The sequence below is a fragment of the Phascolarctos cinereus genome, unplaced genomic scaffold (genome assembly GCF_003287225.1).
Source record: "Phascolarctos cinereus isolate Bilbo 61053 unplaced genomic scaffold, phaCin_HiC Scaffold_5;HRSCAF=322, whole genome shotgun sequence".
NCBI classification, from domain to species: domain Eukaryota; kingdom Metazoa; phylum Chordata; class Mammalia; order Diprotodontia; family Phascolarctidae; genus Phascolarctos; species Phascolarctos cinereus.
This window is the reverse complement of record NW_027555958.1, coordinates 100434473-100461120: the sequence shown is the minus strand read 5'-3', so window position 1 is coordinate 100461120 and position 26648 is coordinate 100434473. Positions and strand designations below refer to the sequence as shown.

At 35.1% G+C, this 26648-nt stretch overlaps 1 protein-coding gene and 2 pseudogenes across 1 annotated transcript in view; all 3 read left to right on the top strand.

Moving 5' to 3' along the window:
• The window catches only part of MYCT1 (MYC target 1), a 78496-nt gene that overhangs the window by 16662 nt on the left and 35186 nt on the right, over positions 1-26648 (top strand). The gene's annotated exons all lie outside the window — the stretch shown is intronic.
• LOC110208558 (F-actin-capping protein subunit alpha-1 pseudogene) lies at positions 6702-8348 on the top strand (annotated as a pseudogene).
• On the top strand, positions 25047-25928 carry LOC110208633 (F-actin-capping protein subunit alpha-1 pseudogene; annotated as a pseudogene).

Below are 26648 nucleotides of genomic sequence, written 5' to 3'. Positions count from 1 at the left end.
TTCAAACAAATACAAATGAATCCAAGGGACACTAACCCCTTTTTGAACAGAGGCATAAGTAAGCAGACAACTTGAAATCCTTTCCTAACTAAAGAAATGAGTTTCAAAAAGGCGACCAATGAATAATTGATTTCTGCTCCAGTTCTTATCTTAATTGTATAGTAAAGATGAGAAAGGTATGGAAGATGCATAGACAGAGATGTTGAAACACAGAAAGATTACTCAGAACTTCTTTCCTTTGCATCCACAGTCAGACACCATAAACCCTACTAATGGTAAAAATAATGCCAAATTATCTTTGAAAAGTATATTAATGGGGCAGCTCGGTGGCACAATGGATTGAGCACTGGCCCTGAAGTGAGGAGGACCTGAGTTCAAATTGGGCTTCAGACCAAACCTTGACATTTACTAGCTGTGTGACCCTAGGCAAGTCACTTAACCCCAATTGCCTAAAAAAAAAGTTTATTGTCCTTCAAATATTTATTCCTTTAGAAATTAGAAAGTGTATAGAGGAAGTAAGGGGTATTTATATCCATTCTCTAAACACGTCTCTCCAAGTTTCTAAAAAGAAACAGAGGATTTTAAATTCTCCCTCTATAAGAAGATTAACAAAATAAAATATTTAAAATTGTGAAAAGCAAAGACTTAATTACTGTCACAATGAAGCAATTGATTATAAAATGGAAACTTCAATGCTTGAACATGACACAAGGTAAAATGTCACAATCCGTGATTAAGGAGTGTTCACCTGTAAGACAGAAAGAATCTTGAAGCAAGAAAAATCATGCAATAGTAATTAAAACTGAATGAAGAAGAAAGCAGGATAAAATATTTACAAACCAGTAGAGTGAATAAAAGCAACCTTTATAAGACAAGCTTTCTCACTTCAGAAGATTACCTGAGAAACTTGGTTTTGTTATTGATGTGAATAAAAAAAAATGTGGAAAACTTTTTGCTAGAGGGAGAAAAGCCTATACAACCAGTGGGAAGTTCCAGGGGGAAGATAAAGATAAGTAGAGATTCCACTTACCCTGACATATAATGTCGTCTCTGTGATGAGTTGTGCTCCTCTCTCAATGGTACTGGTGGATATTCAGAATCTTCCTATGTAGTGGATTCCTGTGAAGCCACCAAGGACTTCACCTGTTCACTGAAGGGACTGCTGTTCTTCCTAACTCCTGAGCTGGTTCCTTGTTTCCTCTTCACTATACTCTGACCAACATTTCAAACACCACTTCTTTTTTATAGAATTCACACGTGGAGCCAAACAATCACATAGTTATCTGTGATAGATGTCACAGTTGTTCCTCTCCCCGGACATGAATGGATGATTTCCCTGCTTTACAAGGTAGAAAAGCTTATGGAATTCATAAAGAACATGCAATGTTTTTATTATCAGTGAGTTAGATTAACCTATGGTGAATAAGTTCAAGATGTAAGGTACAGGGAAAAAAAAATCAACTTACTTAAATAATCTCTAGGCCCATTCTTAGTAGGACATAGCTTTTTTTTTTCTTTAAAGGAATGTGAATATAATAAAATAATGATTAAGTGGGTTTTTCTGGTCATGAAGCAATGTTTCACAAGAGAGGTTTTTCCTGAAAAAATTTCAAAGGAATTGGAAAAAAGATCACTCTGTGAATCCAAGTAATGGAATCATTTGGGAGCTGTGTGTGTCTATGTCTGTGTAATCTCATGTGCAAAGACATGCATCACATTTATGAAATGTTAATTATGTATTATAGCTTATTCTTAATGTAAGAGAAAAACGATGTTGTTCATGCTTAAATTATTTGTATTTCCTTCCTATTATTAAAATTTCTCTGTTTAGTGAGATTTACAAATAATAATGAGACTTTCAGAACAGCTTCAGGATCATTTGGACACTCAGGGGTTACTGATTAGTCCCTGCAGAGTACTGTTTTAGGACATTAACCCTCAGAAGTTTCATTTCTTTTAAATAAATTATTCTCACATTTTCTCAGGTCTCATATACACTATAACAATATTTTGTTTTCTCTGTTAAGTTTCATTTCTCATTGGAATCCAACCATATTGATTCTTTCTGAATAATATAAGTCTTGGTACATTACTACATCTATTACTCTAGGTACAAGTGTAGGTTCTAATGTTTTACCACTGAACTTTGAGGGAGAAAAAAAGAAAATTCATGAAATGTCACTCTAGTAGAGAGGATCTCTTTGCTAATACAATGTAACATGGCTTGCTGAGAATCATGTGGGATTTGGAGTCAGAGGCCTTGGGTTTGAATCTTCCTTCTGTCACTAACTAACTGTGAATCCCCAGTCCAATCACTTAACCTCCTTATGGACTAAATGATTTCCAAGCTGTCTTGTACCTCTAGAATGATTATTTCAGAACTTATTTTTTTTCTGAAAAGAATGTCCTTCAAATATCCTGCATCAGAACAGCTATCCTAACGAAGGAAGTAGTTGTTTTTTACACTCCAAATAGTTCAAAATCAATCATTGTGGTTTAGAAAGTTACAAAGGAAAAGTGGAAAGTATATTTTATAAAAATCTCATTTCTGTTTATGAACTATGCACATTACGAAAGCAGCAAGTAAGGAGTCTGAGATTTAGGTTTTCAATTATAGGTAAATGATGAGAAGAACTAAGAGAAAAAATACACAGAATTTCATGGTAGCTAAAATGGTAACAAAAAACTAATAAAAAGGATGCATGCTTAACTTTTTTAAAGTGAAGATCTTTCATTTTTAAAAAGTGTTATTCCACTAGTTTATTAAAAAAAGAAATGAAAATTAGGGAACTTTAAAAATTTTTATTAAAGATATAGGAACTAAATTTTTTAAACTAAATTAGGGGTCGACAAAATTGAAACAAAGTAAAATGATATTATGGTTTCCCCAAAAGCTGAATCTAAAAAAGGTAAACCTGTAGTTCTATATGGTATCAGAACATCATCTGCAGGCTGAGACTCTCATTTCATATATTAGTAAAAAAGGTGGTGATTAAGACCTAAACTTGTCTAGTATATTTCAGGGATGGTATTTGGTTTAAAAACTGAAAAAAACAAAAACCTATAAATAGAAATATGGGGGAAATTTTGATTTAATCTTAATGTCTCATTATTTATGAAAAAAATATAAATCATGAAAATACAAAAATTTTAGTTTACTGGCCACAGCCATGTCTCTACAGTTTTGGATCATATGTGCTCTGTTCCCACAGCAATTTAAGAATTTAGAAGTCCAATACCAACACCTACAATTTGCACAACCTTTTTTTTTTTTTGGCAATTGGGGTTAAGTGACTTCCCAGTGTCACACAGGTGGTAAGTGTCAAGTGTTTGGTCTGAGGCTGGGTTGGAAGTCAGGTCCTCCTGACTTCAGGGATGGTGCTCTATCCACCGTACCACCTAGCTGCTCCTTTGCACGTCTTTTTTATATCTCATTTTCTGGCTGGAGTTTCACTGATGTGAAAGTGCTTATAGTGTGTTGGCCCATCACCTAATTTTAGGGATCTGTTCACCCTGAAAGATTATCTTGTCCCACTCCATTTATTTTACAAATGAGGAAAGTGAATTCTCAAGAGATTTCAGGACTTGCCCAAGGTGATACAGACAGTTACTGGTAATGCTGGGATGACAGCAAAAGTCTTTGGACTCTTGATTCAGTATTTTCTCCACTACACCAAAATACATTTGAATAATTTGCATTAACAGGAAAAGGTTCAAAAGGGATGGTATCTCATTTTTAAATGCGAGAAAGCAGTGAGATAGAAACCCAGAATTTTTATTAAAAAGATACCAGAAGGAATATGCAAAAGGCTATAAAATGTACATACCCTTTGACTCAGCAATAGCACTTCTAGAGCTATATCCCAAAGAGATCACACAAATGGGAAAAGGATCCAGATGTACAAAAATATTTATAACAGCTCTTTGTGGTGGCAAAGAATTGGGAATTGAGAGGATGCCCATCAGTTGGAGAATGGCTGAACAAGTTGTGGTATATGAATGTAATGGAATACTATTGTGCTATAAGAAATGATGAGCAGACAGACTTCAGAAAAACCTGGAAAGACTTGTATGGTCTGATGCTGAGTGAAGTGAGCAGAACCAGGTGAACGTTTTTTACAGTAACAGCCACACTGTGTGATGACTAATATTGATAGACTTAACCCTTCTCAGCAATACAAGAATCTAAGACATCTCCAAAGGCCACATGATGGAAAATGCTACCCACAAAGAAGAAAGAACTATGGAGTTTGAATGCAGATAGAAGCATTCTGTTTGCTATTTTTTTCTTCTGTTGTGTTTTGTTTTCTTTTTTTTTGTTTTGGTTCTAATTCTTACTTAAAACATCACTAATGTTTTATATTATTTTATATTAATGTTTAATAGCAATGCATATGTATAGCCTATATCTGATTACGCACCAACTTAGGGAGATCAGGAGGGAGAAAAATTTACAACTCAAAAGCTTATGGAAGTGATTGTTGAACATTCAAAATAAGTTAATTTAAAAAAGGTAAAAAAAAAAGATACCAGAGGTAAGGAAAGGAACAGTAGTGTGAGTGATAGAAAGATTTTTATATACATTTTTATTTATGCCTTCTGATGGTTTTAATTTTTGAATCATCATAGTTATCTCCACTATCCTTTGCCCTACCCATTCCAGAGAACCATCCCATAAAACAAATACTATTTTTAAATATAGAAAAAGTAAAAGAAAAGAAATTAACCCAACTAATCAATACATTGAAAAAAGTCTGAAAATATGTGCATTGTGTAACTACTGTGGACTTCCCACCTCCATGAAGGGATAGGTTTGCAATTTCCCATTTTACCTATTCATGAGATAGCCATGCTTTATCTTGATAATTGTGTTACATTCAATTTGACTTTTGTGTATATGTGTGGTTGTTCTTTCCACTTAGGTGCTGTAGTAGTTGTGCCTACCATTTTCTTGGCTTTGCTTTCTTTAATATCCATCAGTTCATGTAGATCTTTCCATGTATGTCTTTATAAATGACATTATTTTTTACAGCACAGTAATCATTCATTACATTAAGTACCAGGAATTGTTTACCGTTCCAACAATCAATGGACATCTACTTTGTTTCCAATTCTTTACTATCGCCAGAAGGGTTGCTATCAACATATTGGTGTATATAGAGACTTTTTTCTTCTCAGTGGTTTCCTTGGGGTATAAGCTCCAGTAGTAGAATCAAAGAGTTAACAAGTAAGGACATTTTCATCACTATATTTGCATACCAATCTTAGCCCTATCAACAATGTATTTGTGTATCTGTCTTCCCACAAGATCACCACATTGCCATTTTTTTGGTCATGTTTTCCGATGTATAGGATATGAGGCAAAACCTTAGAGTTGTTTTAATTTTCATTTCTCTTATTATTAACTTGGAGCATTCCTTCATGTCTTTATGAATGCTGTGCAATTCTTCATTTGAGAACTGTTTCTTCCTATCCTTTCACAACTTATATATAGAAGCATAAGTATTAGATATAAATATAGTTTGTTTATATATATATATATATATATACACACACACACACACTCACACATACACATATATGTGTGCATTATATATGTGTGTGTGTATATGTGTGTGTGTATATAACACACACACACACACACACACACACATACATACACATACATACACGTATTTTACACATATATTTTCTTGGATACCAAAGACTAATTAGAAAAATTTGATACTGACCTTTTTTATCTATTCAACTACTTCCATTCTTGTCTTAGTTGCTTTAATTTTGGATGTGCAGAAGCTTTTTAATTTCATATAATCATAGTTATTCTAATTTATATTTTGTACTTGGCTTTATATCTTGTTTGGGAAAAATACATCTCTGACTCATACTTGAGAGGCACATGACCTGCTTCTCTTCTATTTTTTTTTTAACAATGTAGTTACATAGATATACTGCTGGGCCATTTGGGTTTTTTGTTTGTGGTTCCTGAACCTAATGGTTATTTTTATTACAGTATATAGTGTTTAAAAGATAGAGGCTCACTCTATCTTTGTACATTTGTTTGCAATAACTTTGTACCCTAATACATGTTCAAATTTTGCTTTAAAAAATGCCTTATATAGTGTTGAGAGATATATAGATTTTTTTTATTCTCAGTTGGAGAAACCAAAGCTTTTTAGCTTTGGTTTCTTCAGTAATATTTTTAGGTCTGTATTTTTCCTTTTGTTTACTTTTTTTGTTAGACCTACCCCAAACTAAAACTAGAGTTTCCCTTCACTATTGTTTTATTCTCTATGTGTTCTTGTAGCTCATTTAATGCTTCCTTTATGAATTTAGATGCTAAGGATTTTAAAGCATATAAGTTTATTACTGATATGGGATTTTTGTCTATGGTTCTTTGAAGTATAATGTAGTTTCATTGCATATTCCTCTAAATTTTTGAATGTTTTTTCTTTGTCCACTAGAAGGACTGAAATTCCTGCTTTTCTGGATTAACCTGATGCACAGTAATTTTTTCCCCACTCTCTCACTCTTATTTTATGCATGTCTCTGTTTTTACAATCTGTTTCTTATAAGGAACAGATTATAGGGTTTTTCTTATCTAATTTGTTAGTCTTCTCTTTTTTGTTTTATTGGATTGTTTAATGAATTCACATTTAAGTTTATGAAATTACATTTGTGTTCTTCATTTGTCTCTAATATTGTTTTTAAAGTAATCATATTTTACCTTCCTCTGTAAAGTAAGGCAGTGTGATATCTCTTCAGTTACTTTAGTTTAATCCTTTTTCAAGATGGCCCCTATTTTCACTGCCTCTCTTCCTCTTTCTTCTACTCATCTCCTCTCCTTTGTTACCCATTCATTTCTGGAGTTTTGCTTATTAGTTCTTTTACTTTCTGGGATGTAAGGGCTAGCAACTTTAGTGTGAGGGTTTGTTGAACCCTTTTAAGTGTTACTCATCCACCTTTGGTTTCTACTTGCCACCCAAGCTGTGGAATCAAGAAGCTGTAGCAGGCACAGTGGCCACACTTCAGTGCCAGGTCACCTCAACAAATGGGTTAAACTAGGTTGAAGGTCACTGGTAGGTCTCAAACCCATTAGTGATTTAGAAGGACATCTACCCCATGCAGGTGAAGACTTCTCTAAACATAATCTGTAGAGGAGAATAATTTGTTTCAATGTCCATGAAGATGGTTGAAACAGGTACTGTGGAGCACTTAAAACATGGTCAGACATCTGCCAAGGCCCTGCGCTGCATTCTTCTCCTCTTTTTTCCTCTCAGCTAAGCAGATTCCCTCTTCCTCTCTTCCCCTTCACTTAGTCCTGTGAAAATTTCTTTCATGGAGCAGCCCAAGGTGGCCAACTTTGAGGATTGGGTGTTGGAGGAGGAAAAGGTATGGATAGCTGCCAAGTTCATCACTCATGTTCTGCCAGGATAATTTAAGGAAGTGTTTAATGATGTCCAGTTACTAGTTGACAAGGAAAATCTTCTCAGGAAAGGGGCAGCTGATGTATTTGCCCAGGATAATATGGATCAGTTCACTCCAGTGAAGATAGAAGGATATGATGATCGGATCTTAATTATAGAGCATGGTGACCAGGATAGTGGCAGATTTTTAGATCCAAGAAACAAAATTTCCTTTAAGTTTGATCATTTATAGAAAGAAGCAACTGACTCCCAACCTAAAGACATAGATAGAGCTCTGAAGTCATGGAGGGAATCCTGTGACAGTAAATTAAGAGTCTGTTTGAAAGATCACAATTCCAATGCCTTCTGTACTGTTTATGCTAAAATTAGAGATGAGCAGAGGACGGTTATTGCCTGTATTGAGAGCCACCAATTTCAGCCTAAAAAACTTCTGCAGTGGTCATTGAAGATCAGAGTGGAAGTTTCCTATCACACCACTTATAGCTCAGGTGGTTACAGTACTAAAGTTTCAGGCCTAATACTATGAAGATGGCTATGTTCAGTTGGTTAGTCACAGAAATATACAGGACTCAATAACTGTTACTAATGATGTACAAGCTGCCAAGGAATGTATAAAAATCATAGAACATGCCAAAAATAAGTATCAGATTACTGTTAGTGGGAGTTATCAGACAATGTCAGACACCACATTCAAGGCCTTGTGCCAGTAGCTTCTAGTCACCCACACCAAAATCTCCTGGAACAAGATGCTCAGCTACAAGATTGGCAAAGAAATGCAAAATGCTTAAGGCTGGATGTGAAATTCTCCAATTATAGCAAGAAGAAGAAGAAGAAGAAGAAGAAGAAGAAGAAGAAGAAGAAGAAGAAGAAGAAGAAGAAGAAGAAGAAGAAGAAGAAGAAGAAGAAGAAGAAGAAGAAGAAGAAAAGAAAAGAAGAAGAAGAAGAAGAAGAGAGAAGAAGAGAAGAAGAAGAAGAAGAAGAAGAAGGAGAAGAAGAAGAAGAAGGAGAAGAAGAAGAAGAAGAGAGAAGAAGAAGGAGGAGGAAGAGGAAGAGGAGGAGGAGCAGCAGCAGCAGAAGAAGAACAAGAACAAGAACAAGAACAAGAGGAGGAAGAAGGAGAAAGAGGAGAAGGAGGAAAGAAAGAAAAAAGATTCAAAGTATGGTCTTATAAATAATTGGTTTATAAACAAGTGTGGTATTTTGTTAGGGCTTTCAAAGTTAACAGGTTATCTAGATTCTTGGAATACTACTGAACCAATAGCATTGTCTTGATGGTTTTGTGTGTGTGTGTGTGTGTGTGTGGTCCTTGCCATATAACTTCCTATTGTGACTATGTCTACGTATAAGATTTTTTAAAAAATTCAGTTATTTTCAAGAATGAAAAAACAAAGAGAAAGAGATATGTCCTTGGATTTATGTACTGGTTAGAAAATTTCCTAGTCATGAAGGCCCTCTCATGAACAGGCAGGTAAAGTTTTCAATACCCCCGCACCCTCACCATTAATAGCATTTCTGGTACACCAGTGGTTTTTACAGATCAACCAAGAGCTAAAGATTCTATGCTGCAAGATGTACCAACAGACGTCTTTTCTCTTCTCACTGCTGATTGCCAATTAATGGCACCCTGGTAGCTGTAGATTTTTAAATATTTGCAATGGGGTTTTTAAAGTCCTTTTGGTGGAAAAAGGGCATTTCCCGGAAATTCCATAAGGACTAGCTTCTCTGGGGAAAATCTGGGGCGGGGGTTCTATGTTGTTTATTTTTTAATCCGAAGACTTGAACCACATTTCCTCCAATAGAACTTATTTGATTTTTCCTTTTCTGAAAATTCCCTTCCCTCTAGTAACATGGTTGTTATAGGCATATGCAATTTAGACATAGTTAACCTGTATATACATACATACACACACACACATACATATGGACAGGAAGAAAAGGGGAGGGAAGGGAAGAGAATAGCAGTGAACTGAAGGGAAACAAAAGAAATCTTCAATGTTACTAATAGGATAAGGGACTCATCCAAGCTCACACAAGTAGTGAATGTCTTAGCTGACATTTGAACAGTAGACTTCTTACTACACATCTACCAATACATCACCCTTCCTCTGCTACTTATTATCTGTGCAGCTTTGAGAAGTTATTTCACCACTCTGAGCTCTATATTCATCTATAAAATAAAGGAATTTGCATTATAAAATTTCTGAGGTCCTTTTTGTCTCCAAAAGTCAATTCCATAATGATTTAATAACTATAATTAGAGAGGTGATAGCACATTGGTCAAGAAGACCTGGGTTCTCTGAACTTTTGATAACCCATCTTCAAAAGGGGTAGACAAATATGTGTAGTGCCTGAAGTGTTTTTCTGAGCCTCAAAAGAGAGCCTATATGCAACATTCTAGGCAAACCTTAAAGTGTCTTATAAATATGAGCTCTGATTAAGCACATAATATTCATTGGACAGAACATGCTATAATTCGCATCCCAAGAGCAAATCAGACAAAAATCTTTTTTGTTGTTGCACAGTTGTCTGACTCTTCATGACCCCATGGAATATAGCTGATCCACTGAGTTTTCTTGGCAAAGACACTGGAGTGATTTGCCATTTTCTTCTCCATTTGATTCAGTGGATCTTTTTGTCAGTGAAATAGAGGTTAATGGCCTGCCCAGGATCACATGGCTAAAAAGAGTCTGAGGCTGAATTTGAACTCAAGTCTTCTTGATTGACTCCAGGCCCAGTGCTCTATCCACTGAGACATCGGTAGCCTGTGTAGCTTCAATTTCAGGGAACACTTAAACTGAATGAAAAGTGAATTAAACAGTTGATTGAACATAGAACTCATTTAGAGACAACATTTTAGGAATCATTACATTTTTCTTCAATCTGATTAGTGCTTTTGGCTTTGTACCTTTCAGGGAGAGTCTTCTTATAAGATCACTGACTGCGTCTGTTTGGTGCCATGGCCAACTTTATTGTAGTCCCACAGTGGACCAGATCCTCGGCTACTCTTTTGCAAAGCATGACATTTTCCCAATCATGTAGTACTGGTGATTAGAAAGAATGAAAGAAGAAAAGAAAAGAGGGAATAGAAATATTTCCTACTTCTTAAGAATCTATTGCTCTTCCTTCTATTCAGTTGTCACTATAGAAATCCACCACAGAAAGAACATTTATATTATTTACACTATTGGAATAGCATCCTTATTAGTCTCGATGATTCAAGTAATTTCTGCTTTCTGATTCATTTTTTTTCCATATGGCTCCTATCAAAAGGCTCCTCCTTATCTTGTCTACAGAAAAAAGACCTTAATCCTTATTCAGGTATTTAGGTCCTCTAGAATCGTGTCTCAACCTCCCTACCTTTCCAAATTCATGTTACACTAATATTCTAGATGGACACATTCTGTTTCTATCAAATCAGTCTGGCTCATCCAACACACATACTTCAGGTATCTCCTGTGATTCCTGCCATTTGTTATTCAGTTTCCCCACCTCTACTTCCTCTCTACGTATGAAACCATTGGACCTTTAATTTCCAGATTCAGTTCAAATCTTAATTTCTTATGCAAAGTTTTCCTTGATTGCCTAGCTCGTAGTGATCTCTCCCTCCTCACTTGTAGCCTCTGGTAAGTTCTGGTAACTTTATGCCCTTATTATATTTCGTGTACATTATTTCTTAGATCCACAACTAGGAAGTTATATGAAAGCATTTCATCCTTCTTTTTGAATCGCTAGTATGATGAGTTGTAAATAAATGTTGCTCAATAGAAAATGTTCATGTAGTAGCCATTGTCAGATACAATGCAAGCAAAGGATATAGTGTGCCCAATTCACCATTGCTGGTGAAACTACCCATTCAGTGGTAGAATCTCATATTTATGATTTAGCCCCTCCTTTTGAATCTATGTACATTGGTTATGGTGGCTACACTTGAATTAACCTAAAATGCAGATGTATGTTTGAATATGCTTTTTTTTCCATTTGAAAAGTAATTGTCATTACTTTTAAGTCAGTTCTTTAAGTATCTACATTTTTCTGAATGTGCTTTTCATAGAAGGCTCTGAATCACTAAATTGATTCATTGAATCAAACACATAAAAATATTGACAATGAAAATCAAATGTCTTTATTGTCTACATTTCATTAGTTATATTCATTTTGGAAAAAAAATAGTTGTGTCTCTCAATCTACCTTCTCTGTGAGACAGCTAATGTCATTGGAGATTTATAATGAGTGCTTTGCTCCTGTTATAGCAACACATCTATCTATCCCAATGTCATTGCACACCACCCCAAACCCAGAATCCAGTAAGAGTTACATACACCAGAGCTAAAACTATGGAGTCAGTCTCCTAAATCGCAAGTGAATCTATTCCAATGCATTTGCATGCTTTGGAAAATGCAAAGCCAAATGTGGGTAGTTTCCAATGATGATCTAATGAAGGCTGTCTTTTACAGTTAGAATGAATAAAGTTCAAAGAAAAAAAAATAATAAGTTTCTGTGAACATGAGGGAATGTTAGTTTTCCTTTGGGATGGGCTAATCTTGCTTATGTTCACAAAATATGGATAGTTTATAACTGGACCACCACAGCACAGTTTTTTTTATACTATTTTTTCTCTTGTCATGCTTCTAAAAAGTCAGGGACCAAGGAATATTGAAAGCCAGTATGCACTTCTTTTTTCATTGCATTTCTTAAAAGAAAAGATACGTAATATATGAAACCATAGGGTTTTCCTGATTTGAATGCAAGATTTAGGCAAAGATCTTTAAAATGATATTTATAGTGTAAACACCATTTTTGTTACATGAGAAGCAAACAAATCACAGCTTTTACTACAACATATATTTGCTTTGATTTGATATTGAATGTTTTAATAGATTTATGTAGAACTCTAAAAATAGTCAATTTGTTCATCATAGATTTCTTTCAAGAATTCTGAAAGGTAAAAAAAACAATTTTAAGAACAAGCATCAATTTATTTAAAAATTTTAGTTTCTTTTTTTATAAAAAAAGATCTTAAGATTAATCAACACACTATAGGCAATCATGCTAGCTTGTAGAGGGATCTACTTTTCAAAGAGTGTGACCCTAACACAAGGAAATGTGGCCTAGCAGGTATGGAATTAATTTTTGGCCTCTTCTATACAATGAATCAATAGTATACTGAACCAGATAAAATTCGTATGTGTTAAGAAGAAAAGGTACAGATGGACCTTGGATTAAGGAAAAAATCATGACTTGGTTCTCAAAAGGAAATTCAATTTCTGTTCCACATTTTAGCACAAGAAAAATTGGGGAGAAAGGAATAAATGAAATCAGGGAACCATTCAGAATATCAAACCGCTCCCTCTTGATACAAGTGATGATAGGAAACCAAAATGTGTCATTCTAAACTGATTATTGCATTGGGTTCTAGATCAATAGAAACCAGAATGATATAGCCATATGAAGTGCCCCACTTCTTTGAGGAGATATTTCTCCTAAGGAAGAAGCACATTCATGCAAAAAAACTCTTGGATATAGAAGGGGAGAAGGGAATAGGAATTCATATAATGCCTCCTACATGCTAGGCACTATGCTAACTACTTTATATATATATTGTTCATTGTTCCTTACAACAGCCCTGGGAGGTCAATAATATTATCTCCATTTTACTAAAATTAAAATAAGGTAAGCAAAGTTAAGTGACTTGCTGAGGATGACACAGCTAGTAAGTGTCTGGGACTAGATTTTAATTCAGGTTGTCCTGCCTCCAGGCCCAGCACTCTGTTTACTGTGTAATCTTGCTGTAGACTTAGAAGGTAAGGCAATTGTCCTCAGAGCCTAATGATTAATGTTTAGTTAGACTTACCATGAGGAAGCAATGCATTGGCACTGATTCTAGAGCATCAGTTTCAGGGTTCTCATTTGGGTTTATTCTTTCCACTGTGTCCAATAGACACAGTACTAAGTCTGGGAATGCATAGTTTGTCACCTTATTCCTATACATATATACATATACACACATACACATATACATACATACATGTAAACATACATATATAGTGAGAGACAGACACAGATATACTCACACATATATGTATATGTGTGAATACATGTATATATACACACATACATATACACACACATATTTCCTTTACCTAGAAGTCCCATTGAAAATGCTTTCTAAATATTTCATCAGTCCCTCCTTCGCCAGAAATTTAGTATACTCATTAGTGAAGTCTGCATCAGCGTTCTGCTTTTCTAGTGAATGGGTCATGATTGATTTCTTGCTATGGAGGGAAGGAAACACATCAGATTTAATAATTTTAGCAAGTGTGCCAATAAAACAATAATTTATGAGTGTGAATAGGCCAAAAAAATCCTTAAATAAGATCCATTTGTTATGTAAAAATAAATTATCATTGTTAGTGAAAAATAAATTCATGACTAGTAGATTAAAATGCACTTAGTAAAAATAATAGCTCGCCAAGATAGATTGTCAATAGCATATTGAATGAATTCTTTAGCAGCAGGTCCTTCCAAATAATTGGAAAGATCACTGGTGGATGTCCCTCATCAAGCCATTATTTCTAAAATGGGGGCGAGGTCCTTAAAAGGTTAAATAATCATATTGCTTGAAACATAGTAGATGTTTTTAATACTATGAAGAAAACAAATTTTAACAAATTATTTTAGTGCTTTAAATGACAATTACTATTCCATTCTTATCACCTTAAATTCAAAATTATCTTTATCGAAATTTTATAACAATGACTTCCAATTGCTAAAGTTTCAATAAATCCAATTATGGCTTTGAAACAATTTGGAAAATGACAGGACCCTAGCTATTGTTTAAAATTATAGCTTTGTGTTCTGCATTTTTTGAAGGGATTCATACCCAGTTAAGCAGATTCACACACCTAACTGCAATCATTATCTTTATTTCTTACTGACTGATAGTTCAATTGGTTAATTTACTGTGTTAGGGTGAATGGAACAAAATACATTTGCAATCCTAGAATGATGGAATGAAATTAGACATTAAAGTCTAGTCCAATCTAAGTAAAAAATCTTCTGCTCTCCCATTGTTAACGAATGGTCATGCAAATAAAAAATTTGTAATGACAGGCAACTCACTATATTTCTAGACGGCAAGTACAATTTTTGCCTATCTATAGTTTTTGAATGTTCTTTGGATCAAGCTAAGATCTCTCGGCTGCATGGAGAGCAACTCTAATTTAGCCCTTGAACATTTAATGTTCTTAGTGGATGTCACAGACTAAGACATTATGAGTATTGTAGAACTGGGTGTTATTGAAAGATCTGATCAACCTGCCTCGTTATGAGGTGCCTAGCAAATTCATAAAGGTAGGGGATATAGAAGTAATGATATATGAATGAGCTATGGAGAGCTAGACTGACCAGTTATGTGGTATACACAGTACTACAATGTAGCATAGAAATGTCCTTCAGTAGTAATACAGCACCTTAATGTAGTAATAATGATGTGATGATAATGACAATAGCTAACATTTACATAGCATTTTATGGTTTGCAAAACAGTATACAAATATGGTCTCCTATCATCCTCACAACCAGCCTGGGAGTTAGGTGGTGCAGTGCTTACAGTACTGAGCCTGGAGTCAGGAGGACTTGAGTTCATTCCATCATCAGACACTTACTAGCTGTGTGACCCTGGCCAAGTCACTTAACCTGTTTGCCTCAATTTCCTCAATGTAAACTGGGAACCCTGGAGAAGGAAATGGCAAACCACTCCGGTATCTTTGCTAAGAAAATATCATAAAAATGGGCTCATGAAGAGTCAGACATGACTAAACAAATGAACAACAGTAACATTATGTTTATGGAAAGGAAACTGAGGCAGAGATTGCGATCCACCTAGGTTTACAAAGCTAGTGAGTATCTCAGCTCAGATATGATCTCTGGTCTTTCTGACTCCAGGTCCAGAACTCTATCTAAAATTCTCAGGTAACAAAACAATGAGTATAAATGGACTCACCTGACCAACTCTCTAGGATATCCCCAAAAGACAAGTCACTTTCCAGGTGATCATTTTCCACCTTTAATAAACCTAAATTTTGGTCAGGTTCACTAGAACCATCAAAGTGCATGCCATTGCCCAGCCTGCTGGAATAGAAAACATCATGAGCTTGCTATAAATACCACATGACAAATATAGAAACGTTAAAAACCATTTAAAACAAGACATTTACAAATGTATTCTAAAAATAATTATCTATTACTGATGACTAGATAATAAATAAAGATGTTCTTTGCTTTCCTATGATTTGCAAGTGTGTGTATTTGTGTGTGTGTGCGCATGTATGTGCAAAAATGGAGTGTGCAAATTGAAAAAATACCAAGTAAGGCCTGAAGCTTCTCTTCTTATCTTATTTTTATCTTATCTTACATGATATTATAATATATTATATATCTTATATTGTATTCTTAAGTATATTAGAATATATTATATATAATATATTTGAATATATTATAGTATCATTAACATATTACAGCATCATTATTAATAATATATACTATACAATAATATGTTATTCTATAGTGTACATATTATCATAATATGTATTTTATCATTATTAATGATATAATATCATTTATGTATTATATTATTAATTTCTATATATTATATTATATATATTATAGTTTATTATGTTGTACTCTATTTTATCATATTATATCATACATTATTATAACATTTTTATATTATATTATTAATATATCATATTCTTATGTTATCTATATCTATCTTATTCTTACCTTATCTATTCTTATCATATTAATTCTGACAATATGGTTTAGAGCTTTGAGTCAGTTTATTCATACATCCAAAAAGATCTTATCTCTTTTGGTTGTAACACAATATCAGAACATGGCCAAAGTGCTAAAAGAGAAAATTTTGGGAAAAAAGCCCCATTACTGATATTTGTAATATTTCCTAAAATTTTTATCTAATGCATTGAAGAAGTAAATGAAACAAAAATACCATGAAGATAATGAATGTTACATGAGAATGTGCATCAAGGCAATAATGGTTTTAAAATATTTTGTACTAATGAGACCCTAATAAAAAAAAAGAAGAAAAGCTTCCTTTTGGATTATTTGGAGATGTGCCCCCATTTACCCATTTGGAGATGTAAAGAAAAAAAAATGTGGAAAACTTCTTGCTAGAGAGAGAAAATGCTACATAACCTGTGGGAAGTTCCAGGGGAAAGATAAAGATAAGTAGAGTTTCTACTTACCCTGACATGTAATGTCCTCTCTGTAATGAGATATGCTCCTCTCTCAATGACACTGGTGGATATTCAGAATCTTCCTATGTATTGGATTTCTGTGAAGCCACAAAGGACTTCACCTGTTCACTGAAGGGACTGCTGTTCTTCCTAATGCCTTAGCTGGTTCCTTGTTTCCTCTTCACTATACTCTGACCAGCATTTCAAACACTCTCCTTTTTATAGGGCTTAGACATGGGCCCAAGGAGTCTCACAGCTTTTTGTGATAGATGTAACAATTGTTACTCTCCCCGGAGATGAATGGATGATTTCCCTGCTTTATGAGGTAGAAAATCCTATGTAATCCGTGAGGAACATTCCATGTTCTTATTATCAGCGAGGTATACTAACCTATGGTGAATAAGTTCAAGATGTAAGGTACAGGGGGGCGAAAATCAACTTATTTAAATAATTTTAGGCCCATTCTTAGTAGGACATAGTTTTTTTTTCTTTAAATGAATGTGAATATAATAAGATAATGATTATTTAAGTGGGTTTTCCTGGTCATGAAGCAATGTTTAACAAGAGAGGTTTTTCTTGAAAAAATTTCAAAGGGATTGGAAATAAGATCATCCTATGAATTAAAGTAATGGAATTGTATGGGAGCTGTGTGTGTCTCTATGTCTGTGAAATCTCATGTGCAAAGACATGCATCACATTTATGAAATATTAACTATATATTATGTCTTATTCTTATTGTAAGAGAAAAATAATGTTGTTCAAGCTTAAATTATTTGTATTTCCTTCCTATGATTAAAATTTCTCTGTTTAGTGAGATTTACAAATAATAATGAGACTTTCAGAACAGCTTCAGGATCATTTGGACACTCAGGGGCTACTGATTAGTCCCTGCAGAGTACTGTTTTAGGACATTGAGCCTCAGAAGGTTCATTTCTTTAAAATAAGTTATTCTCACATTTTCTCAGGTCTCACATATACTATAGGAATTTATTTTCTCTGTTAAGTTTCATTTCTCATTGGAATCCAACCATATTGATTCTTTCTGAATAATATAAGTCTTGGTACATTATTACATCTATTACTCTAGGTACAAGTGTAGGTTCTAATGTTTTACCACTGAACTTTGAGAGAGAGAAAGAAACTTGTGAAATGCCACTCTAGTAGAAAGGTTCTCTTTCCAAATGTAATGTAACGTGGATTCCTGGGAAGGATGTAGGATTTGGAGTCAGAGGCCTTGGCTTTAAATCCTTCTTCTTCCACTAACTAGCTGTGAGTTCCTAGGCCAATCAATTAGCCTCTCTGTGGACTAAATGATTTCCAAATTCTTTTCTACCCCTAGAATGATTACTTCAGCTACTTTTTTTTTTTTTCTGAAAGGAATATTCCCCAAAGGCCTGCATCAGAGCAACTATTCTAGTAATGGTGTAGATTATTTTTACCCTCCAAACACTTCCAAATCAATCACCGTGGTTTAGAAAGTTGCAAAGAAAAATTGGAAAGGATATTTTATAATATTCTCATTTCTGTTTATGAAATATACACATTATGAAAGCAGCAAATGTGGGAATCAGGGATCTCAGGTTTTTTTATAAGTAAATCATGGGAAAGACAAAGAGAAAAAATTGACAAAATTTCACTAAAACAAAAATGGTAGCAAAAATCTAAGAAAAAGGGAGCATCCTTATCTTTTTTTTCAAATAAATATATTTCAATTTAAAAAAATCTTGTTATGGGGGTGGAGCCAAGATGGCAGAGTAAAAGCAGTGACTTGCTTGAGCTCTCCTCCAAACCCCTCCAAATACTCATAAAAAATGGCTCTAAACAAATTCTGAAGCAGCAGAACCCACAAAAAGACAGAGTGAAACAAATTTCTAGTCCAAGACAACCTGGTTGATTGATCAGAAAGGTGTATCACACCAGGCTGGGAGCACAGCACAGCGCGCTGGACACGCAGGCCGCAGCGAACCTGGAGCAGGCCTCAGAGGACTGAATCTCAGGCAGCTGTGGAGGTTTCCAGACTCCTCAATCCACCAGTGCCAAAGACAACTTAGAAGGTCAGTGGGAAAAGTCTGTTTCTGTTGGTGCTGAGACAGGAAGGTGGGGTTTCAGCTCCATTTCCCAAGAACTTGGCCCTGGTAGCGGGCAGCTGCTTCCCTAGTTCCCGCCCACAGACTGTGGCTGATCAGAGGAGGACTGCAGGGATCTCTTTGCCCGTGTTTGGATCTGGGTCACAGCTCTGGGTGGCGGTGCTGGGGTAAGGAGGAACGCTGGCATGGTGGAGCTTGGAGTGGCTGTGGAAAGGAACCCTTCCTCACAGTTACAGGACAGAAAGGAATACTTGTGGTCACAGGCCAGGAAAGGAGTAAAAACCTTCCCCCTTATCATACCACTTTGGATGAACTGAAAATTTACAGGTCCCTACAAGTATCTCTGAAAACAGCTATACAAACCCCTGAAGCTTGGGACAATACATTCTCCACATTGGAAGCAGACTCTTATCTTAACAAAGAGTTTAAAACTCAAGTAATTGGCTGGGATCATGAGCAAGCACTGCAAAAAGAGTCAGACCATAGAATCTTAGTTTGGTGAAAAAGAAGATCAAAATATATAACCAGAAGAAGACAACAAAGTCAAAGCTCCTACATCCAAAGCCTCCAAGAAAAATATGAATCAGTCTCAGGCCTTGGAAGAACTCAAAAGGGATTTTGAGAAGCAAGTAAGGGAAGTAGAGGAAAAACTGAAGTGATGCAAGAAAATCACGAAAAAAAGTCAACAGCTTGCTAAAGGAGACCCAAAAAAATACTGAAGAAAACACCTTAAAAAATAGCCTAACCCAAATGGCAAAAGAGGTCCAAAAAGCCAATGAGGAGAAAAATGCCCTAAAAAGAAAATTGGCCAAATGGAAAAGGAAGTCCAAAAGCTTACTGAAGAAAATACTTCCTTAAAAATTAGAATAGAGCAATTGGAAGATAGTGACTTTATGAGAAATCAAACACAGTAAACAAATCCAAAAGAATGAAAAATTAGAAAACAATGTGAAATATCTCATTGGAAAAACAACTGACCTGGAAAATAGATCCAGGAGAGAGAATTTAAAAATTATTGGACTATCTGAAAGCCATGATCAAAAAAAGAGCCTAGACATCATCTTTCAAGAAATTATCAAGGAAAACAGCCCTGATATATTAGAACCAGAGGGCAAAATAGAAATTGAAAGAATCCACAGATCTCTCCTGAAAGAGATCCCCAAAGGAAAACTCCTAGGAATATTAGCCAAATTCCAGAGTTCCCAGGTCAAGGAGAAAATTATAAGCTGCCAGAAGGAAACAATTCAAGTACTGTGGAAACACAATCAGGATAACACAAGATTTAGCAGCTTCTACATTAAAGGACCGCAGGGCATGGAATATAATATTCTGGAGGGCAAAGGAGATAGGATTACAACCAAGAATCACCTACCCAGCAAAACTGAGTATAATCCTTCAGGGGAAAAAATGGTCATTCAGTGAAATAGAGGACTTTCAAGCATTCTTGATGAAAAGACCAGAGCTGAATAGAAAATTTGACTTTCAAATACAGGACTCAAGTGGAACATGAAGAGGTAAACAGGAAAGAGAAATCATAAGAGACTTATTAAGATTGAACTGTTTACATTCCTGCATGGAAAGATGATATTTATAACTCATGAGACCTTTGTCAGTATTAGGGTAGTTGGAGGAAAAAATTATATGTATGTATATGTAGATAGATAGATAGATAGATATAGATAGATAGATAGATAGATGATGAGAATAGATAGATAATGAGATAGATAGTAATTAGAGGGCACAGGGTGAGTTGAAGATTAAGGGGTGATATCTGGAGAATAAAATTAAGGGATGAAGAGGATTATACTCAGAGAAGAAGAAAGGGAGAGGTAGAATGGGGTAAATTATCTCACAAAAAAAAACAGAAAAGAAAAGTCTCTTACAGTGGAGGGGAAATGGGGAAGGTGAGAGGGAATGAGTGAATCTTATTCTCATAGGATTTGGCTTAAGGAGGGAATAACATACACATTCAATTGGGTATGGAAATCTGTCTTACCCTACAGGAAAATAGGGGGAGAAGGGGACAAGAGAGCAGGGGGATGATAGAGAGGAGGGCAGATTGGGAAAGGGGTAATCAGAAGTAAATACTTCTGAGGAGGGACAGGGTCAAAGGAAAGAATAGAATAAATGGGAGGGCAGGATAGGATTAAGGGAAATAGAGTTAGTTTTTCACAACACGTCTACTATGGAAGTGTTTTACATAACTGCAGATGTACAACCTATATTGAGTTGCTTGCCTTTTCAATGAGGGTGGGTGGGGAGGGAGGAAGAGGAAAATTTGAAACCTAAAGTTTTAAAAACATGTTTAAAAAAAATTTTCACATGCTACTGGGAAATAAGAAATACAGGAAATGGGGTACAGAAGTCTATCCTGCCCTACAGGAAAATAGAAGGGGAAGGGGATAAGAGAAGGGGAGAGATAGAAGAGAGGACAGACTAGGGGAAGGGATATTCAGAATGCATGCCATCTTGGGGTGGGAGGAGGGGGTAGATGGGGTGGAAATTTGGAATTCAAAAACTTGTGGGAGTGAATGTTGAGAACCAAAAATAAATTTATATAAAAAAAGAAAAGAAAATCTTATTATACTAATTCATTAAAAAAGAAATGAAAACTATGGAAACTTTGAAATTATTATTAGAGGTACATGAACTAAAAATTTGAAACTAAATTAGAGGTCAACAACATTGAAATAAAGTAAAGGAATATTATGGTTACCCAAAAGCTGAATCTAAAAAAGTTTAACTTATAATTCTACATGGTATCAGAGTACCATCTGCAGTCTGAGATTCTCATTTCATATATTAATAAAAAGGTGGTGAGCAAGCCCTCAACATTTCAAGGATATTTTAGGGATGGTATTAGTTTGATCTTAAAATCCAAAAACCTATAAATAGAGATGGGGGAGAAATTTTGATTTAATTTTAATGTTTCATTATTTATGAAAAAAATTATAAATCAAGAAAATGCAAAAATCTTACTTTTCTAACCACAGACATGTCTGTACATATCCTCCATTCCCACAGTACTTCAAGAATTTAGAAGTCCAATGACCACACCTATGAATAACATCTTTTTTCATCTCATTTTCTAGCTGGAATTTCATTGATGTAACAGTGCTTATTGTGTGTGGGCCCATCATCAAATTTTAGGGGTCAATTCACTCTGAAAGATTATCTTGTCCCACCTCATTCATTTTACAAATGAGGAAAGTGAATTCTCAAGAGATTTCAGGACTTGCCCAAGTTGATAAAGATAGTTACTGGTAATGCTGGGATGACAACAAAAGTCTTTTGACTCAGTTCAATGTTTTCTCCACTACACCAAAATGTTTTTGAGTAATTTGCATAAACATGAAAAAATTCAAAAGGGACACTACTTCATTTTTAAATGCAAGAAGGCAGAGATATAAAACTCAGAATTCTTATTGAAAAGATACCAAAGGTAAGAAGAGGAATAGTAATGTGAGGGATAGAAAGAATTTTTTATATATATTTTTTATTGATGCCTTCTTCTGTGTTTTTTTTGTCATCATAGTTATCTCCACTATGCTTCCTCCTACCCAATCCAAAGAGCCATCCCATAAAATAATAATATTTTTAATGACAGAAAAAAAGAAAAATATTAACCCAACTAATCAATATATTGAAAAAGTCTGAAAATATGTGCAATGTGTAACAACTGTGGACTTCCCACCTGCATGAATGAATGGGTTTGCAGTTTCCCCTTTTATATACTCATTAGAAGCCATGTGTTATATTCAATTTAGACTTTTGTGTATATGTATGGTTGTTCTTTCCATCTAGGTGCTGTGGCAATTGTGCATACTATTTTCTTGGCTTTACTTTCTTTAATACCCATTAGTTCATGTAGATCTTTCCATGTATCTCTATATTCATGATATTATTTCTTATAGCACACTAATCATTCCTCATATTAAGTACCAGGATTTGTTTACCATTCCAGCAATCAGTGGACATCTACTTTGTTTCCAATTCTTTACTATCACAAGAAGGGTTGCTATAAACATTTTGGTGTGTATGGAGACTTTTTTCTTATCAGTGGTTTCATTGGGGTTTAACGTCAAGTAGTAGAATCAATGATTTAACAAATATGGACATTTTCATCACTATATTTGCATACCAATCTTAACTCTCCCAACAACATATTTACGTGTCTATCTTCCCACAAGATCTCAACATTGCCATTTTTTTCATCTTTGCTAATATGTAGGTTGTGAGGTAAAACCTTAGGGTAATTTTAATTTTCATTTCTCTTATTATTAATTTGGCACATTCTTTCATGTCCTTATGAATACTTTGCAGTTCTTCATTTGAGAACTTTTTCTTCATATCCTTTCACCACTTACATATGTACACACATTTATACATATTTTACATATATTATTCATATCTTGGATACCAAAGACTTGTTAGAGAAATTTGGTACTGAGCTTTTTCCCCCACTCAACTACTTCCCTTCCTGTCTTAATTGCTTTAATTTTGGATGTACAGAAGCTTTTTGGTTTCATATAATCAAAGTTATTCTAATTTATATTTTGCAATTGGATTGATGTCTCATTTGATCAAAAACGCATTTCTCACTCACAGCTGAGAGGCATATGATCTGCTTCTTTCTAATTTTTTTTTAATAGAGCAGCTAGGTAAATAGAGTGCTGGGCCATTGAATCTTTGTCTTTTGTTTCTGGTTCCTGAACCTAATGGTTATTTTTATTACAGTACAGTCTATATAGGATTAGGTATTTCTATCTTTGTACATCTGTTTGCAATATCTTTGTGCCCTATGCATGTTCAATTTTTGTTAAACAAAAATGTGCCATGTGGCATTGAGTAATACATAGATTCTTTTTTATTCCCATTTAGAAGAAGCCATAAGCTTTTTAATTTTAGTTTCTCCAGCATGTTTTAGTTCTATATTTTCTCTTTTGTTTACCTTTTTTGTTAGACCTACCCCAAACTAAAACGAGTTTCCTGTCACTATTGTTTTATTCTCTATGTGTTCTTGTTGCTCAGCTAATGTTTCTTTTATGAATTTGGATGCTGAGGAATTTGGAGTATATAGGTTTATTACTGATATTGTATTTTTGTCTATGTTTCTTTTCAGCATAATGTAGTTTTTTTATGCTCTTAAATTTTTTAATGTTTATTATTTGTCTGCTGGAAGGACTGAAACTCCTGCTTTTTTGGATTAACCTGATGCATAGTAGCTTTCCGCCCCATCCTTTCACTTTTATTTTATGTATATCTTTTTGTTTTTGAAATCTGTTTCTTCAGAGGAGCAGATTATTGAGTTTTTCTTATCCAATTTATTACTCTTCTCTTTTTTGTTTTATTGGATTGTTTAATTGATTTACATTTAAGTTTATGAAGTTAAATTTGTGTTCCTTCATTTTTTTGTAATATTGATTTTTTTAAGTTATGATTTTTCACCCTTCCTTTATAAAGTAAGGCAGTGTGATATCTCTTCAGTTACTTTAGTTTAATCTTTTTTTAATCTGGCCCCTATTCTCACTGCCTCCCTTCCTCTTCCCTCTAATCATCTCCTCCCCTTTGTAACCCATTTATTTTTGGAGCTTTGCTCATTAATTCTTTTACTTTCTGGTGTGTAAGGACTAGCACCTCTAGTGTGAGGGTTTGCTGAACTCTTTTAAGTGTTGCTCATCTGCTTTTGGTTTCTACTTGCCACCCAAGCTGTGGAATCAAGAAGCTGTAGCATGCACAGTGACCACACTCCAGTGCTAGTTCATCTCGACAGATGGGCTAAACCAGGTTGAAGGTAACTGGTAGGTCACATCAGTCAGTTAGGAGGACGTCTACCCCAAGCATATGTAGACTTTCCCAAGCAGAATGGGTACATGAGAATGACTTGTTCCAATGTCCATGAGGTGGTTGAAAAAGGTGCTATGGAGCCCTTAGAGCTTGGTCAGACATCTGCCAAAGTCATCCATTGCATCTTGGCCCATTGCCAATTATCTTGTCATTGGACTTAGACGACTCTGAAAGAGAGAGTGAGGCTGATGACTTTGTGCAACTCTGCCTCATTTAAATCCAGTTTACATAGACATCACCCATTTCCCCAACATTATGATGTCATTGGTCTTTGAAAATGAAGGTCAAACAACAGAAACCCCTTTATTTTCTTGCTTTTATCTAGTCATTTAATTCTTCTCCTCTTTTTTCCTCTCTGTTAATCATATTCCCCCTTCCTCTCTTCCCCTTCACCTAGTCCTGTGAAAATTCTCTTCACAAAGTAGTCCAGGATGGCCAACTTTGAGGATTGGGTGTTGGAGGAGGAGAAGCCACGGATAGCTGCCAAGTTCATTACTCATGTTCTGCCAGGATAATTTAATGAAGTGTTTAATGATGTCCAGTTACTAGTTGACAAGGAAAATCTTGTCAGGAAAGGGGTGGCTCATATATTTGCCCAGATTAATATGGTTCAGTTCACTCCAGTGAAGATAGAAGGTTAGGATGATTAGATCTTAATTACAGAGCGTGGTGACCAGGATAGAGGCAGATTTTTAGATCCAAGAAATAAAGTTTCCTTTAAGTTTGATCATTCATAGAAAGAAGCAAGTGACTCCCAATCTGGGAACACAGATGGAGATCTGAAGTCGTGGAGGGAATCTTGTGACAGTGCATTAAGGGTCTATGTAAAAGATCATAATTCTAATGCCTTCCGTAGTGTTTATGTTAAAATTAGAGATGAGCAGAAGGCTGTTATTGCCTGTATTGAGAGCCACCAGTTTCAGTCTAAAAGTCTTCTGCAGTGGTCATTACAGATCAGAGTGGAAGTTTCCCATCACACCACCTATAGCTCAGGTGCTTGCAGTACTAAAGATTCATGTCCATTACTATGAAGATGGCAAGGTTCAATTGGTTAGTCACAGAGATGAATAGGATTCAATAACTATTACTGATGGTGTACAAGCTGCCAAGGAATGTATTAAAATGACAGAACGTGACAAAAATCAGTATGGGACCAGTGGTATTGAGAATGAAACAATGTCAGACACCACATTCAAGGCCTTGTGCCAGTGGATTCCAGTCACCCACACCAAAATCTCCTGGAACAAGAAGGCCAGCTATAAGATTGGCAAAGATATGCAAAATGTTTAAGGCTGGATGTGAAATTCTCCAACTGTAACATGAAAAAGAAGAAGAAGAACAAGAACAGGAAGGAGAAGGAGGAACAGAAGGAGAAGAAGGAGAAGAAGAGGAGGAGGAGAAGAAGAAGAGGAGGAGGAGGAGAAGAAAAAAGAGGAGGAGAAGGAGGAGGAGGAGAAGAAAAAAGAGGAGGAGAAGGAGGAGAAGAACAGGGAGAAGAAAAGAAAGAAAAAAATGATTCAAAGTATGGTCTTACAAGCAGGTGGTTTATAATCAAGTGGTATTTTGCTATGGCTTTCAAAGCTAACTGGTTTTCTACATTCTTGGAACACTATTGAACCAATTGCATTGTCTTCATGGTTTTGTATGTGCATGCATGTGTGTGTGTGTGTGTGTGTGTGTGTGTGTGTGTGTGTGTGTGTATGGTCCTTGCCATATAACTTCCTATTGTCAATGTATCTACTTAAACAATTTTTTAAAATTAGGTTATTTTTAAGAACAAAAAAGAAAGAGAAAGAGATATATCCTGGAATTTTTGTACTGGTTAGAAAATTTCCTAGCCATGAAAGCCATCTCACAAACAGGCAGATAAAGTTTTCAATATTCCCTCACCCTCACCCTCAATAGCACTTTTGGTACACCAGTGGTTTTTACAGATCAACCAAGAGCTAAAGATTCTATGCTGCAAGATGTACCAACAGACGTCTTTTCTCTTCTCACTGCTGATTGCCAATTAATGGCAACCTGGTAGCTGT